At 43.6% G+C, this 18,665-nt stretch overlaps 1 protein-coding gene across 1 annotated transcript in view; it reads right to left on the reverse strand.

The window, feature by feature from the left end:
• TMEM106C (transmembrane protein 106C) overlaps window positions 1–18,417 on the reverse strand; it is a 783,213-nt gene extending 764,796 nt beyond the window's left edge. Inside the window, exon 1 of the mRNA XM_069653181.1 lies at window positions 18,312–18,417. The gene's annotated coding sequence lies outside the window, so the exon portion shown is untranslated. The remainder of the gene's footprint in view (window positions 1–18,311) is intronic.
• Between the last annotated feature and the right edge of the window lie 248 nt (window positions 18,418–18,665).

Genomic DNA, 18,665 nt, shown 5'->3' on the forward strand with positions numbered 1-18,665 from the left:
TTGAAAAGAGTCTGCCCATTTGGGCAAACAAAGATTGAGAGGTTGGCACAGCATTTAGAACCACAAGCAGGAAAAAGCTGAAGTATGAAACAGATGAATATAGGGATATGTTGTTTGTTTTTCTCTCTTCTTCTTTCCTATACTGTGATGAAACTAATGACAGTAGGGATTAGAAGTAAGAACAGTAATGAAACTTCAAATGTAACAGCAATTAGAGGTAACCTTGTGACCAGACATAAAAGAGATATTCAAAAAGATGGAAATATAAATGCCAATATTATAGATGAACATCATTCTGAAGGATTCAATATATGGTACAATGCCATGAAAGAATTAGGCAGAGCTCAGTACAATGACTCATGTTATGTGTGTGGGTTTAGCATTGGCAGCATTAGAGGTACAGTGCTTGCCACATGTAGTACTCTGCAAGATGCAAGGGCAATTCCTGGGACACACAGTACAAGTAAGGCTTTAAGAAACAGACAAAAGTAAATGTGCAGGGAAATGCGGACGAGACTATAACAGATGTGCAGTAAGACCGCAGATGCACATTGAAGGTGCAGCATACTGGAACAAGAAATGGATGATGACAACATACAGACTCAATACCACTTGTTTATAAAAAAACAGAATTATTCTTTGCATCATATTTAGCCCCTGGAGTACAGGTGTCCAAAAATGTCAAATGGCTCCAGATCATTTGCTGGAATCTGGTCCAGCTCGCTAATGCCACAGACCATGGTCTCAATGCAGTGTGAGAAGAAATTCAGGTGCTTCGAATCGTGACATTATAAAATCGTATGGTACTTGACCCCCTTACAGCCATGGAGGGTGGTGTCTATAAAAAGATAGGTAGTATGTGTTGCACATATGAGCCCCTAAATGACCAAGACTGTGGACCTTGGCTGTAGCAGTAAAGGCTTTACATCACCTTAGGATAGGTATGGAAGAGCATGGAGGAATCAAGAAGGAGCAAGAATGGTTACTCTCCTAGATGCCACACTGGTTAACAAACGTCTCCAAAGTGCTCCTGCCTATCCCGATTTTCTTAATTTTAATTTGGAGCCTATAGCAAGCAATACTGGTTTGTTGTGTGTCTCATGCAAATAACTTAAAATTACTTGCAGTTAAGGTAGGAGATGCCACTTTGTCTTGGAATGATGAGAATACCCAAACAGAAGAGGTAGAAATTAAACCAAAAACGAGGATGGTGCGAATAGAGCACACAATAGGCCTGCCAGGTACAATGTGGACACCACCTCCAGACCCAGAAAATGATCTTGAATGCTATGTAGATCCCACAGCAGATGGAGAATGCAAATTCTTAGGATGCAGTCCTCCGATTATGCAAAGGCGGGAGGACATTTGAGAAAATTTAGCAAAATAGGGGTCCCAAAAAATATCTATGATTGGGCGAGGGACCAAGAATCAAAGCACAAGGTGTATCTGAGGGAATTCATTCCTGATGGAATGAAATGGAGGAATGTTGGGATGAACATCTAACGTCCCACATGCAAGAAAAAATATAAACTAAGAAATCCCACAAAACACGAGGCTGAAGCTACACCGAAGGTCACACCAAAGGTCAGGGACCCCGACATCATGTATGGCACAATGAAACTCCTGCCACACCATTGATGTATCATAGACAGTGGCCAGCAACACAGACCCACATACACTGAGACTATAGGTTATGCCAATTCATATCAAAGACAAATAACGTGTGAGCAAACATTAGCTTTAACAAGATACACACACACGCAAGTGAACAAGACAAATACACAAGGAGTAATGTAGGCATTCAATAGAAACACTTATTTATTTATTTGCATTTTTAAAGTGCTCACACAGTCCGGGGGCATCGAGGCGCTGTTACAGAATTTTTTTTGTTCTTGTCTTAGTTGCATATTTATAACGCACATAAATACCCAGGGGTTTCTAAGCGAGGACCCGGGGATCGAACCTGTGTTGCTTTGTGTCGTCTTGTTTCCAAGGTGAGCACGTTGCCACTGAGCTATTCTCCTGGGAAACACTAGATGGTAGTAAATCCAAAACACAACATAAGTACATCTAACATCCTTTAGGAGTGTAACACATAGAGTAGGCCTATGAACAAAAGTAGATTTGATAGGCATCAAAGACAAATGGATTCCTTTCACACAGTAAAATACATTCAGTTTCGGTGCATACCAAAGAGACAGACAGACAAGGTCAGCAGGCACGTACTGGGTGTCACGACGCGCTGCGATTGGTCAGAACCATGAGGTGGAGTTCATTCCCGGTCACAGAAGTGGAAAAGCATGACTTAATCAGATATTGCAACTGCAAGCAGACACTGTGAGGGGAAGCTGTGAAAAACCGTTCAGGGATTGGTTACGAGTAGAGAGATGCAGCAAGGTCCCAAATATTTAACTAATGAAACATAGAACCAATGAATTTCCTGCCCATGTCCTCAGAAACTAACAGTAAACCGACGAGGATAGAGTCAAAAGCTTCCCTGGCCAATGGCGTGACAGGGGGTCACCAGGGCCTTGCAGAGGAGCTAGGTAGCTACTAGCTTGAACAGAGATCACCGTTAGGTACAAAGACAAAAGGTTTTATTTTAACAGAAAGACATATTTACAATATTATGCATGTGGCGTAGCACAAAGAAAAAGAAAAAATAGTATGCTGAAATATATTCGTAGTCTGCATATTGGTGAGTTAGTACAGTTGGTGACAGTATATTTTATGTATTGTTTCAAGTCACAATACATTAACATTGTCAAACATTGTGGTCCGGCACTGAGTGTTCATTCGAAGGTCTCTATTAGGTATCCACTGAGAGTGTAAAATTGTGAACTGTGAAATCAAAGTGGTCCTGCAATGGGTGAAGCCAAACCCCATGCGCATTTGAAAGTCTTCGATAGCATATACGAACTGTAATTGGTCCGAGCCCAGCAGAGGGAGACTAAGGGCCTCATTACACGGTAGGAGGTAACCATGGCGCTATTAGCACCATGGCTACCCCCTACCGCCGTCTGGGTCCGGGTAGGAGGTATGACGATTTACTGGGTCATTCCGACCCTGAGGACCCAGTAAGTCCCCATGCCAATTACCATTCCCCATTCCCATTCGAGACCCCATAGGGCTCAATGGGAATGGGGAAGGAGCTAATAACGGTACCGCTATTAGCGGTACCGTTATTAGCTCTGAAGTCCCTCAGTGGGTCCCATCCTTAACGTGTGGTCTGACCACACGTTAAGGACGGGACTCGCCGAGGGACCTCGTAGTAGGGCGGTAAGGGATTACCGGCACTGGTTCCCTTACCGGTGCTGGTAATCCCGTACCGCATACCATTTAATGAGGCCCTAATTGTTTAAAAGTGATCTGACCCTGACTGAGGAGGATTTGGGGTGAACCGTGAGTCACCTCAGAAAAGATTGTGGTAGAAAAGGGATCTGAGCCCGGCACAGGGGGATCCAGGTTGAAGAATGAATCATGCCCTCTGAATCAAGAGACTTTTGATGACTTAAGAGACTTAGGCATAGAAGGCCCTGATGCTTGTAATAGAACTGGTTCCACGTACCGAAGATGCCGAAGAGTGGACTATGCTTGAGTGAACCGCCTTGTCCCGTGCTGAAAACGGAACATCCTGACTTATCATTTTGTGAACACTTCTTTCTTTTTCATGAACACTACCCCACACTATTTGTAACTTAGCGGTAAGGATTGTCAATAGTTTTTTTTTTAGAATAGGCCCTTTTATTTTGACGAGACGCCACCAGTACTGCATTGCTTGCTCCCATCTTAGATTTAGGTTTAGATAGGCGTTTATCACACCCTTGATGAAGTTCATTACACACTCTTGAACTGCGGTCACTTGTGTCTGTCTTACTTTGATACCATGCCTTCCTTACATATGGTGTCAGGGATTGGGATGTGACTCAATTGAAACAAACTGGGGAAACCTACAATTCCAGAAGCTTAGTCATCGAGCTTCCAAACCCTCTGTTGTCACGAAAGAGTCAATAGACTTTGATATCTGTAGCAGCTGAGAGGCTACTATCTCTCCTGGGAAAATGGGAATGATTCCCACAGACTTAATTTTGATACCCCCTCCTGGTTGTTATATAAGATTAGCCCCAAAATCTGGCCTGACCTAGAAGTTCGGTATAGACGTTCTAGATGGCGTCATCGATCCTGACTTCTGGGGTGACATAAAGTTTCTCTTACAGAACCATGGTGAAATCCCATTTGAAGTATATTGTGGGGACCAAATTGCACAAGGAATTCTTGAAAAAGCTTTATTTCCTCATTTTAAAGAGAGTAAACCAGACGAAACAGAGAGAAGCACCTTAAGTTTTAGGGAGGCTGATGAACTAGAGAGAAAAGGGAAGAAGAGCTTACCATCTTTCCTGACCTGGCTTCGCCCAGCGAAACTGTCACTGAGGCTTTCTTACAAGCAAGTCCTGAAGGAGACAGAGTAGAAAAAGGAAGTTCTTTTTTCTCCTTAAAGCAAGGATTGATTTGATTCACTTTAACACAAACTTGCTTTAACACAAAGCTTTGAATTGATCTCCTTCGTTCGGCCTTGGACCAACTAATTTGTCATCAACTTTCTTTACTGTTTAATCATTGAAGACTTTCGATAGTGCACAGGATTTTACTGGACCCGTTGCAGGACCATTTCGATTCATAATCCTTTGCCACTCTTTCACTTTTGTTGCCTCTCAGTTGGATTCCTTACAAACACTTTCAAATGAGCATGCACAAGATTCTGGACCACTCTGTTAAAGGTATTGGGCCTCATTACGACTCCGGCGCTGGACCATGGTGGAGTCCGGCATGGTGGATGGCGGAATTACCACCCCATTCCAAGGTGAGTGGGGCGGTAATTCCCCATTCACCATTTGCCCTTCCCCATTCCCATTTTTGCCCCATAGGGCATAATGGGGATGGGGAAGGCGCTAATTACGGCACCGTAGATTACGGTGCCGTAATTAGCACCAAGGTCGCTTAGCGCCTTGGACTTTAATACCTGCAAAAAGCAGGCGTTAAAGTGTGAACACACTTAACGCCTGACTTGTAATTAGGGCCATTGTATCTTGGTTTCAAAGTTCAATAACTCATCTGTTGTTCAATTTTACTCTCGTTTATTATCACATGCGTTTCATACACTGTTCGCTTCAATGCTCACCAAACAATGTTGCCACTTGCAACCTTGGATTCAACACAGACCGGTCTGATATTGACCTCCCCAATTCACTGGCTGTGTTGATTTCTATGGTGCTGCTTTCTTGTGGGAGCCAAGGACAGTACCACAGCAGCAGGCGATTCTCACTGCCTTGATTATCGACACGGGAGGGCCTCCTGCGTACCTCCGACACACAATGCTGAATTCTTCAGCTTGGTTTCCTGGTCTTATACTTTCTATTCTGGAGATTTCATGAAAGTAACAGTTCCTTGTTGAAAAGGTCAAGGGCATTCCCCTCCTCACGATCCCCTTCTGTTTCGTCGTATTTCTCCTTGTGTTAGACTGCCATCTTGGAACTGCTGTTTCCCCATGTGATTTGCCTTGCTCAGAGTGTGCTCTTGTGCTTCACCTTTTATCCGTGCGGGGAAATGTGATGGGAGTCAGGTGTGCGTGATGGTCAGTAATTGTATGACTCTGCCTGAACATTGTATTAGGACATGTTAGTTATACAGCTCTGCTGTTTGTCCATATTCTCTCATAGCGAGCTGTCTGTGAGAAAGTGTTTGTGTTGTAAAAGGGGGCTGGTTGTGTTCTAAGTATCCTACCTGGTAGAATGGGGTAAGGGTGTTGCAGGGAAGGGGAAACCGCGTCTCACCATCTGGTGTTCCACTTCCATTCCCCAAAGACCCCTCACCCAGGTACTCCTCCCGTACTGGTCCAACCCCAGGAACTGGATCCAAAAATCGATGGCTGTGTCTTGGCCACCTGTATGACAGATCCCCAGGGCCCATTGTCTCTTAACTGGCACATGCGAGAATTGTCCGTGAGCAGTCTGGCCTTACTGTTATGTTGCACATCTTCACAAATCGATATCAATTGGGCGATCCAATAATCTTGTACCTCTTTGTATGCCATGTCCCATTCCAGATTCCATCCAACATCCAGCTGTAAGGGAGGCAAGCTATCACAAGTATGACACTGGCATAAATACTATAGCTAAGGTGGGAGTAGTCTTTACCATCAAATAATAAATAAAACAGTCCGAAATGGCCTACACTAGCAAAACCTAATGCCTGCCCTATCTCCTGTCAGTGTCTGTATATAAAGAATGAATGTGGGTGAGTCAGCTCTCCTCTCCACGTTAGACAGCACAGAGTAAGGCGGTCCCCGTAGATAAGATGACACATTCTGGCTCAGGTTCTCAAGACAAAAACAGTTCAAAACGTGGATTGCGCCCCCACCTGGCCTTCCACGTTAAAGTCTCTCTTTCCAGCTTTCAAAACACAGTTCAACAAAAAGTTCTCACTGGTCTCCCTCAGTCGGGTTCGGAGCTTTCAAAACAGCAAGTTTACGTAGGTCTCCCTGAGTCAGGCTCGGACCTTTCAAACACAGTACCTACAGGGGTTCCCTTCCCCAAAATTAATACACATCCTTTAGGGGTTACCTACCCCTAACTTATTACATTTCTGGTCTCCCTCAGTCGGGCTCGGACGTTTTCTTGATGTCGAAATTCTTTCGAATGTCGAATTCTTTCGAATGTGCGAATGTGCTTTCAAAACAGCAAGTTTACGTAGGTCTCCCTCAGTCAGGCTCAGACCTTTCAAACACAGTACCTACAGGGGTTCCCTTCCCCAAAATCAATACACGTCCTTTAGGGGTTACCTACCCCTAACTTATTACATTTCTGGTCTCCCTCAGTCGGGCTCGGACGTTTTCTTGATGTCGAATTCTTTCGAATGTGCGTGACTTTTACAATAGACCTCTGCAGGACCACTTGAACTTTTCCCTTCAACTCACACTCTTGTTTTATTTGCCACACTGTCTATTGGTCGGGGTAGTTCGATGTCATAAGCACAAAAGTTCAAAATTCACTTTTTTACTCCCCCCCCTTTTCCCGGGGTCATTTTTGATCACTTTGCTTCTTATAGTTCATTCAGTTTATTGCATTATAACAAAAACATTTCACCTTTCACAGAGACTTACGAATGGTTTACTTTTTTTCGCCGGACCACTCCGCTACTCAGTATAGCTGGTTTTCCGACTTGCAGTAATTCAAAGTTCACCACAGGTCAGCCTGTCTTCACGTCGCATCCACACGCATGCAGCCTTCAATTGTGCGATATACTGTTGCAACTTCAATCTTTGCTTAACACCCACCAGTCTTTCATGTCACTTGCCAACTCACCGGCGATGTTTATTCCTTTCTGGTCTTTTTGCAATTTTAATTCACAAGTCAAGGTTAATACCACAGCCTTAGCCTCACCTCCCCAACTTTGCCGTTCACCTGGGAGTGTCGCTGGCATCCTTGACTCACAATGCAGTCTTCTTGTCTGGGATTTGGCCTTTTCTACATGTCTTTCACTGCTTTTTGGAGTAAACAACCCCCTACAGGGAACTTGTGGGGTTCTCTACTCTTTGCTCACGGTCCGTTGCTGTGCTCCAGTAGGTTCGCCTTCATCCCCTGAAGTTCTGCTCTTACTCGTGTTCCACCTTGCTCAGTGTGTCACTAGGTTCTGCCTTTTATCAGTGTGGGGAGAGCTAATTGGTATCAGATGTATGCACATAAAGTCAAGTGCCTGACTTTGCCTTACCCAATTAGCGGGACATGTCCAATGAGATATGTAAGGGTCAGCCTCTTTACTCTCAGTCACCCTCTTCCTTGGCCCAGGGTTTGTGTGAAATGGGGGGGAGTTGGGACATTGGAGAATCCTATAAAATAGGATGGGTCATATGTATGGGAAAGGGTAGAATACTGCGTCTCACCATCACTCGCCTCACCCCCGCTCCCCGGAGACCCCTCATCCAGGTTATCTTCCCATACTGGTCCACCCCAAGGTTCTGGATCCAAAGGCAATGGCCGTGCCCTGACCACCTGATAGAGTGATCCCCAGGGACTATTAGGTGAGACGCCCTTTGGTTTCTCACATGACCTTCCCCTATGTGATGTAGCCACATCTGTTTCACAGGGAAACCAAGAAAGGAAATCAACGTCCCCCTGTTCTTTACCTTTTCGGTGCTCCACAGTGAAACAGTAGGGTTGCAGGTCTAAGAACCATCGCATGACTGGAGGGTTAGAGCCCTTTTGTTGACTTATCCATACCAAAGGTGAGTAGTCGATGATGAGTGTACATTTTCTCCCTAGAAGGTAGCACCTAAAATGGATAGTTGCCCATTTGATGGCAAGGGCTTCCAGTTCCAACACAGAGTAGTTCTTCTTACGGGGGAAGTGTTTACGACTAGTAAATTGGATGGGGTGTTCTAATCCATCATGTATTTGCGATAATACTGCTCCTGACCCTGTAAGTGAGGTATCGGTCTGTTATACGAATTCCTTTGAGAAGTCTACTACTTTTAGTATTGGATTTTGGCGTACGGTTTGTTTCAGGTTATTGTAAGAAGCATTGTCCTCATCAGTCCAACAAATCTTTTGGGGTTCCACATTTCTTAGTTTGTCTGGCAGTCTGGCTGTTCTATCTGAAAAATTTGGGATAAACCTACGGTGATAACCAATCAATACTAGGAATGCCCTGAGATCTGTGTTGGACTTGGGTGTGGGGGCATCTAGGATGGCTTTCACTTTTTCTTGCTGGGGCTGGACACTGCCTTTCCTGACAAAGAAGCCTAAGTATTTAACTGCCGACTGAGCTAGCTTACATTTGAATGGATTGGCAGCTAAGCCGGCCTCTCAGGTGTTCTCATAATAGTAGAAAGATGAAAAGGATGGTCTTCCCAAGTTTTATTATAAATTACTATGTTGTCAATATAGGCCCCACAGAAATCAGAATAAGGCTGCAATATCCTGTCCATACATCATTGGAAAGTGGACCCATGCACTCCAAAAGGGAGGACTTTGAATTGGAATAGTCCTATTGGCTTTGAGAAAGCTGTCTTTTCCTTATCGGGTCCATGTAAAGGGACCTGCCAATATCCTTGGATTCTTTTGTGGTGGTAGAGGGGTTTGAGGCTCGGTGTGTATGTTTCTGGAATTTTAGGTTCCTCCAATTTGTCTCAATTGAGTCGTATCCCACCCTGACACCACATATAAGGGAGGCATGGTATCACAAGTATGATACTGACACAAAAGGTACAATTTGTAAAACTATATTCAATTTTTGGAGTTTGGAAAAACTCCTACTTTGCCCTGTAGCTAAGATGGGTGTAGTCTCTAACACCAAATAATAAACAGTCCTAGTTTAGTCCATCAAATCAAAATGGCCTACACTAACAAAACCAATGCCTGCCCTATCTCTTGTACAAAACGTGTGTAAAGGAGAATACGTATGCAAATGAAAATCAGTGTCTGTACATAAAGAATTAATGTGGCTGAGTCAGCTCTTCTCCCCACATTAGACAGCACTGAGTAAGGCGGTCCCCGTAGACAGGATGACACACTCTGGCTCAGGTTCTCAAACAAAGCCAGTTCAAAACGTGGATCAAGGCACACCTGGCCTTCCACGTTAAAGTCTCTCTTTCCATCTTTCAAAACACAGTTCAACAAAAAGTTCACACTGGTCCCCCTCAGTCGGGTTCGGACCTTTCAAAACAACAAGTTGACGTAGGTCTCCCTCAGTCGAGCTCGGACATTTCAAAACAGCAAGTTTACGTAGGTCTCCTTCAGTCGGCTCAGACCTTTCAAACACAGCACTTGCAGGGGTTCCGTTCCCCAAAATCAATTTACATCCTAACTTATCACACTTCTGGTCTCCCTCAGTCGGGCTCAGACTTTTTCTTGATGTCGAAGACTTTTGAATGTGCGTGGCTTTTACAATAGACCTCCTCAGAACCACTTGGACTTTTCCCTTCAACTCACACTCTTGTGTTAATTTCCCCACTGTCTCTTGGTCGGGGTAGTTCGATGTAATAAGCACAAAAGTTCAACATTCACCTTTTTACTTCTGGGGGTCACCTTTGATCACTTTGCTTCTTATAGTACATTCATTTTATTGCATTATAACAAAAACATTTCACCTTTCACAGAGACTTTCGAATGGGTTACTTCCTTTCACTGGTCCACTCCGCTACTCAGTATCGCTGGTTTCCCAGCTATCAGTAATTCAAAGTTCACCACAGGTTTGCCTTTCTTCGTGTCTCATCCACATGCGAGCAGCCTTCAATTGTGCAATATACTGTTGCAACTTCAATCTTTGCTTAACACTCACCGGTCTTTCATGTCGCTCGCCAACTCACTGGCTGTGTGCATGCATTTCTGGTATTTTGTCTTGGATTTGGCCTTTTCCATGTGACTTTTGCTGCCTTTTGGAGGCAACAACCTCCTGCAGGGAACTCCTGGGCTTCTCTACCCTTTGCTCTCGTCCTTCGGTCCATTGCTCTGCTCCAGTAGGTTCACATTCAACCCGGATGTTCTGCTCTTACTCGTGTTCTACCTTGCTCATAGTGTGTCTCTAGGTTCTGCCTTTTATCCATGTGGGGAGAGCTAATTGGTATCAGATGTATGCACTTAAAGTCAAGTGCCTGACTTTGCCTGGCTCGATTAGCAAGACACATCCAATGTGTTATGTAATGGTTAGCCTCTTTACTCTCAGTCGCCTTCTTCCTCGGCCCAGTGTTTGTGTGAAAAAGGGGGGAGGGATTGGGACATTGGAGAATCCTATAAAATAGGATGGGTCATGTGTATGGGAAAGGGGGGAATACTGCAGCTCACCATCAGTCACCTCACCTCCACTCCTCGAAGACCCCTCACCCAGGTGATCCTCCCGCACTGGGCCACCCCCATGGTCTGTATCTAAAGGCAATGGCCACGCCCTGGCTACTGGAGAGAGAGCTCCCCAGGGACTTATAGGTGAGACTCCATTTGGTGTCTCACCAGCACCTCATCCATCCATTTTCAGATGGCTCCCTGAGTAAGCTGACTCAAGGTCCCTATGACATGGAGCTCACTGATCTTTGCCTAGCTGTCTGTAAGCTCTGCCCCAGATATTAGACTGGAGGCCCTCTCTGATTGATCTAATTGACCCTCTAAATTTTAACCCTTGTATTTCTCCCACATTGCAAGAGCAGTATTAGCCCCACTCCTCATCTTGTCCAATACTTCTCTTTCCTGACTTCCTTCCAACATCTCCTCTTGTTGCTGCGCTAATTGAATACTACGCCCAAGTACAATTCCAATAATTGGTAGTCACCTGAAGGCCAACAAAGGAACAGTAAACAAAACCATTGCTAGAGTTGCATTCAACACCATGTATCTATAATCCGTTCTTTCTGGGTATGACATTGTATGATAACCTTTGATTAAATACCTGAGTGTATTTTATACAATCTTCTATATCTACTTCTAGTGATTGTAAACCTGGTTCTGTAAAATGTTTGCAAAATGACATGGTCTTATTGATCTCTCCACACCTCCACTTGATGCCCGGCGATAAGCTATGTGGAGTTTTCTTTATACCCCTAGAATATCCCACATCCTGGTCATCATTTCACTGGTAAAATGACTTCCCCCTATCTGATCCTCTTTTCCAGCATAATCCAGTTTCATTAGAGGAAAGACCCCAATTCTTCAATATGCTGATAGAAGTTTTCAATAATAAGGTGCTCTTTTTGTGCAGTGATCAAATCTGCATCCGGAGCATCCTTACTCCACTGAGCAGTTGCAAGTTCACTGTTGGCATGAATTTGAGACCTGGTCACAGCTGTGACTTCCCAGCAGGGAGTCTGTATCTATGAAGTCTTCCTGTAGAGCTCCAGTTTTAGCCAGCTGGTCAGCCAAGCCATACCCAGTCTTATCCGGACCATCTATTTTGGAATGACCTCTAATCTTTTTCCAATAGATGGTCATCTCATTAGAAGTAACCAGATCATCAATGGACTGGATGGTTTGCTGTTAGCACAAAGCATGGCTCTATTCTTCCAGGTGATCAGGTGTTCCACATACCCATTCCTGACATAGTCAGATTGAGTGATTATTACCAGTTCTTTGAGTTGGTGGTGTACTGTAGTGAGAATGGCTTGATGTACGACTATTAACTCTGCCACTTGACTGCTTCGCGGTCCTATTTTGTAACAAGCAGAGGGTTCAAGGGTGTAAGTAAAGGATATATTCAGGGGAATCATTAACCCAGGCATTCCCAACGCCAGCCACTAGTTCTTATTCCCCTTTATTGACAACATCGTAGGAGCGCGGTCCACATAAACTGGGGTTATCCCCTGGCATGTAGCTTCTCCATAGACCTTGTGTGGGAAAGCTGGCTATGCCTCCATATTGTTTATGGTTATTAGACTTTCATCCTCAAGACTGTTTTTTTTAGCACAATCATGCAAGCGCACCAATCCGTGCGCTGGAGGACTCTTCTTGTTTTGGCCATAACTGACCTCCACAGGAAAGCCTTGCATGGAGAGAATCCAGGAAGTAATTTGGGAATTCGATACATTCCCAGCCTGTATTCTGCCACTTTCCAAATACTGCAAGGGTCGGTGAGGAGTCTCTAGAATGATGTGCTCCCCCTGGATAAACAGGTGGTGGTTTTTCAATACTCATACCTTTGCCAGGAGGGCCTTTTCACAATCGTTGAATTTCTCCTCCACAGAGGGCAAAGTTTTGTTTGTGTAAGAGATAACTTTGTTGACCATCTCGTGCTTTTGATACAATACTGCTGTCAGGCACATATCAGAAAACCTTTCTTTAAGAAAAACTCCTTATTCTTAAATGGGTAAGCCAAACAAGGAGCTTGAGAAAGGCTTCTTTTCAGTTGTTTGCCTGGGATTATTCCGGACACCACTTGACTATGACACTTGACTCTGACCTTCAATTAATGGACCACGATCCAAGAGGCCGCTGCATAGTCCCCAAGGAACTTCCTACTATAATTGGTGAGTCCAAGAAGGCTTCTTAATTCTCACAGTGTGGTAATGTCTTTTGATCTCAATAATGCTTCCACTTTCTTTGCCTGTCGGTTGAGACTGTCAGGGGTGATTTCATGCCCTAAAAAGTTCAGCCTGGGCTGACACCATTGTACTTTCTAAAAGGCCAGTTTTGATCCACAGTTGGGTTCTTGATCAATGCATCTACATAGGCCCGGCTTCCTCTATCACCTGAGTTGGGCAAGGCCTCATGAAGGAATAGAGTGAACTCCTTTCCTGAGTTTATATTTCCAAAGGGTATTTGGGTCCACATGTATTGCTGTCCCCCAAAGGTAAAGGTAAGTTTCTACTGGTCTTCCCAACTCACGGGCACCGTCCAGTGACCATTGGTCAAATCAATGACTGAGAATACTTTTGACCCCTGGTCCTGTGCAAGCCCTTGATCGATGTAGGGAAGTGGTCATCTTGACATGTGGGCCCGTTTGTTCAACTCCCTCAGGTCTGCGCATAGTCTCCAACGACCTTAGGGATTCTGTATCCTCAGTTCCGGGTTGTTAAAGGTACTGTATATAGGGCTCATTATCTCATGGGATTCTAAGTTCTTGATAATCTCAGTGAGTGACTGGAAACAAGAGGTAACCAGTATTGTTTGACAAACACTGGAGCCACGTCGGGGTCAGTATGGTGGTTTGTATTTCCACGATCATACTTATCCACAGAGAAGATATACTGGAAGTTCAGGAATACCTGTTTCAGCTGCTTTCTTTGTTCCTCAGTCTCACAGGCATAAGCTATTATTGATCCATTCCTCAACCATCTGCCTGAACAACCTTGGGCTTGGAAATCTCAGCAGTACCCTCCAGTTGTGTAGAGGGATATCATTTTATGGTGTTAACATGGACAAGACGTTCTGTGGATTTGAGGTAGGGGTTGTTGACTCTAAATACAACCTCATCCTTCCTGGTGCCACAGGTTACCTATTCCACCCCATAAGGGCATGAAGGGTACACCAAGAAATTGCACTCATGACTGGTAGAAATCTTTCCTGGAGGAATAATGTTGAAGGGGTCATCACAATTGTTAGCAATTGTTCCTATAATTTAATTCCCTAAATCAACAGAATAGTGTTGGGCATCAACCCCCATTCCAATTGAGGTGTCCACGCCCAAAGTGATACTTTGAGGATCATTTTATCCACCAATATTTGATTAGTGTCATGTTTTAAATCCACTAGAAGTGTTGGATATAAATGCAAACCTTGTTGTTGGAGGTGAAAGTTCAAATTTATGTTAGCGTCCATATGTTCGAGGTGTTGTCCTCGCTTAATTTGAATGTGAATTGTCGCAATTGTCCTTGGATGTTAATTTCTTCTCTCACTTGGACTTCAATCGCAACAGGCAGCAATTGAGCTGACCCAAATGCCCTCTTGATATTTTCAAAGCCCATGGGGTTACCCCCCAGTCGTGACCATTCTTCATTGTTTATCAAATCTAGACTTATTGTGAATTGATGGAGAATGTCACTACCCAAATAAAAGTCAGAAGGGACATCTTCAACAACCCACAAATGATGGTCTATAGTTGTGTTGCCAATATACATTTTAGCATACTCCTGCTAGGCAGGAAATGCTTAGAATGGGGAGTTTCCAAAACACACTTCCCATTTATCAATCAATTAAAATGGCAAAATTGTCTGATCTTTTTGGAGTTGCCTGAATAATCCTTCACTGATGAGGCATTTAACATTATTCTGGCATACTCTGGCGAGCAATGACCCATCCCCCTGATTTATCTCAATGGGGGGGAAACGTTGTTTGCCCTTTTTCTGACTACCAGTCAGACTTTGAGCTGGTTGTTCATCGTCCTCTTTTAAAGAACTTGGCATTTCACCTAAACCTGGCTTTGTATAGAATCTTAAAGTGTTCCCTTCCAATGTGGAGCACCACTTGTAGCTGGACGGAAGGTTTATCTTCACTAGTTGGGAAGAGTTCTCATCGCCAGTTTGTTCTCCTACAGAAATAATGGGTATTTCTGGGACTTGGTTGTTCTGGGAGTGAAATTCCAATTGATCGGTACGCCAAATAACAGGTGGCTTTCAGGCTAATATAATTTGTACTCCCCTTAAGTTTGATAGGCCAATCAGTCTGAGTTCAGAGGACCTCGTTCATGCAATCAATCAGAGGTGATAACCTCCGAAGGGAATGGAGTGAGTCACGATTATCACTGGGTGTTTCAAACAATGTCACCCAATTTGTATTTATAGATCCGCAGTCCCTGCTATTTGTATTCACCCACCTGGTAGTCTGTGCAAATGCATGTTTCAATTCCTGTGCAAACTCCCTAGCTGCCTGATCCTCTGCACATTGTAAGTTATAGGCAGACTTCTGTGCCTCTTTTAGGTTTCCTTGGGCCAGATTCTTTTCAAAGTGCCCACCTTATAGGTGGACCATTTGTAATGGTCTTGGTCTTCCAGTCCTGCAAAGAAACTGCAGTATTCCGGGGAAAACGTCCATTTTACAAATTCCATAAAATGTGCACATTTATTTTTATTTCAAATGATGCCATCATTTGTTTGTATAGTTCCAAATGTTCTCACACCAAATACTTAACATTCTTGTGGTATGGGGCCATAAAGCTTTTTATGGCTTTAATTTTCATGGTGGGGTGCATAACCAAAGCTTTTCTGTTTTGTACTCCTTCTGTTCCTCTGAACCCAAGTCCATTCTCCTTCAGAGCCAGTGCTGCTATTTGAACTGTAGTCCCTGTCTTCTAGTTGCTCCCGATCTCTGTGATATTGGGAATGTCTTCTCAAAGCATGGGATTCTAGGCTCATCCTTTTGCCTGTGTCAGTGTGAGCTCCCAGGGTCCTTTTCCCTGTAGTCACTTTTTGGCACAGGATAATACCCAATCTCTTCTTCAGAATGTTGATCATATGTACTATCCCCCCTTTTAGGTGGCCTGGGGGAATCCACCCGAATGTGTGGAGGTTTTTAAAATGCCCTTCCTACGCTGAAGCATTTTCCTTTCCTTGTCAGCTAAGCGGGCTAGGTAGTCTCTCTGCAGCATCATGTTAGATAGGATTATATAGGTCTAATCCTCAGATTTTTTTCATATTTACTTTCAGGTTCAGACGTAATCACTAATCTTTGACCTCCCATGGCACATTGGGCCGGCCACCTTCCCTTCTGTTTGTCTCCCTGTTCTCTATAGGGTGCATGCATGAGGTCAGTTCCAGTATGTACATGGGGAGTTGTAAGTAATTGGTATGAGGGCTTTGATGGGAGGGGCTGCTCCCCTCCATCATAGGACCCCATCCCATATATTGGTTTTATCAGACTGTCTCAGTGCCAGTTTGCATTCTTTCATTTCATTGTTTAATTTTTCACACTTGTTTCTCTCTGCCTGGATTTCCTGCTTATTAGAGAGTTGATTTTTTAAATCTGACACAGAGGCTTGGCTGGCTTCACTTTGCTCTGAGCTGCCAAACAGTCCCTCACTTTCTGTACCTCTTCTTGGAGAACTTCATTTTCCCTCTGAGAACCATGCATTAGGCATGCATTTTCACAGCATTTTTTGTTTAAATTAACAAGTTCTCTCTCCTGAGCGTCTCTACTATGCGCTGCTTCCAACAGGTCAACCTCTGCTTGTCTCAGACACTCCATAAGATATATATTTTCTTCCCTGATTCTGGCCAGCTCTTGAGAACCAGGATGACCCTTATCTACAATCGTTTTCAATTTGAAAGCATCTCTTTCTTTGATCAGCTGCAAATTCTGTTGCTTCAGAATTTTTAAATCCTGTGCATCTGATTAACTGAATGTTTTCACATTTTAGCTCATTAATGCACTGTTTGAAGGCAACCATTTTATCCAATAATACATTATTGTGTATAGTTTGGTCATTCAACTTATGTTGAATTTTGCTTGTGGTTTCTACACTCTCTTTATGTGTATCTTGAAGCGCAGAACACTCATTTTCTTGCTCTACACTGGCTTATTGATGGGTTTTAGCTCATTTCTAAGTTGCTCAATGAGGTTTTCATATTTGAGCTCAGTAATTTCGTGTTGCTGCTGCTGTAGCCTGTTCTCTAATTGTTCGAGTGATTGCTGGGCTTGGTCAGCTGACTCATTGGTCTGTTTCAGATCTCCAGTCTGTTTCAGCATATTGGTGAACAAAGGAAATGGTGTCACCTCTGTTTCGTTGCGCAACCCAAACATAAGATATGGCAGATACAATTATACCAGATCTATGTCAGTACTGAGAAACAATAATCTGAGTCAAGCTGGAAGTCAAAGTCATCAGCCTAAATGGTTTATGAAAATGTTTATGATGGGATATGAAGCAGAACTGCCGACACGTGTTTCGACCCCAACAACGGGTCCTTTTCAAGGCAAAACTGTAAGTCATTTGGAACATAAATCGCATGATATTGCAAACAGATGGTAAATACAAAAACAATGGATAGAAATCAAAAACGTTTTTTTTTCACCAAGCAAGGTTCAAAAAGGAATAGGGCCAGAAACCCATCAGGAAAAACAGAAAGGTGCATATGAAGATGCAATTCGGGTTAGCCCATGATGATCATAATAAAACACAATAACACATAATGAGGTTCCATATTGTAAAAGTAAAACATTACCATTGCAAATGGGATGTTCAACCAAGGTCCAAAGTTGTGGCACCAAATGATTCATACCTAGAAAAAAGAACAGAAGCAAAAAATGCAGAACAGACAATGAGCTGTACATCCTGATGAAACTCATCGGAATTTTTTTTTAAAACACATCCACTAAGTAGTGAGTTATCGTATTGTGAGCTCTGGTGCCACACATTAGAGTATATTTATGCGAAAGTGCAATATGCCGACTGCATGACATGCACATTTCATAGAAGGAAGTGGGTGACAGATTAGAGAGAAGGAAGTGCAGTGTCCAAATTTTGGCTGCCCATCCCCTGATCACCTTGGCGGCCTCATGCAGTGAACTGATCTCAAATCTATTAGGTGCCATCTATCCTCCAAGATGAGGTAAGAAAAGTGCAATGGGTATGGGTTTACCGTAATGCTGAGAAACAGGTTGAAGAAAAAATGAGATTGACAGCCTCAGGTCTGGTGCGAAAGGTTGTGTTCCTGAGGTGATTACCTGCACGGATAAGCAAAACGTGTATGGGATAATCCGGGTCAGTGCCAGGCGTAGTGTCTAAGTGAAACCTGCATATTAGCAAAAATATAGAAAGCAGTTGCGCTTGTTAACAATTCTGACGGCTGGAAAGCAACCCATAACGTAATACCTATACACTAGTAAAGTGACGGCTCATACCTTGAGGTTCCGGGGTTAGATCCCCTGTGAGTCAGTGTATTCCATCGTGTATAGCATAGGTAAGTGCAGCTCACATCTTCTGTGTTTTTAGAGAAATAGACCTTGAAACGCGTCACGTGACAGGATCACGTGTGCGCGTGAAATCACATTATAGTATAGTTAAATGTGAAAGCGTGAAAATACCAATAATATGAATATGTGATGGTGCTAATCGATGCAATGTGTAACCCGGACAATTATAGGTCACTGAGACCTATGATAGCTCATTCATAAAACTAATGACAATGCAGCATGAAAGTTCAACGGGATGGGCAGATGCAAATATGGCACTTAAACTGAGAGAAATACTGCGTG

The sequence above is a fragment of the Ambystoma mexicanum genome, chromosome 3q (genome assembly GCF_040938575.1).
Source record: "Ambystoma mexicanum isolate Mex_15411 chromosome 3q, UKY_AmexF1_1, whole genome shotgun sequence".
Taxonomy (NCBI): domain Eukaryota; kingdom Metazoa; phylum Chordata; class Amphibia; order Caudata; family Ambystomatidae; genus Ambystoma; species Ambystoma mexicanum.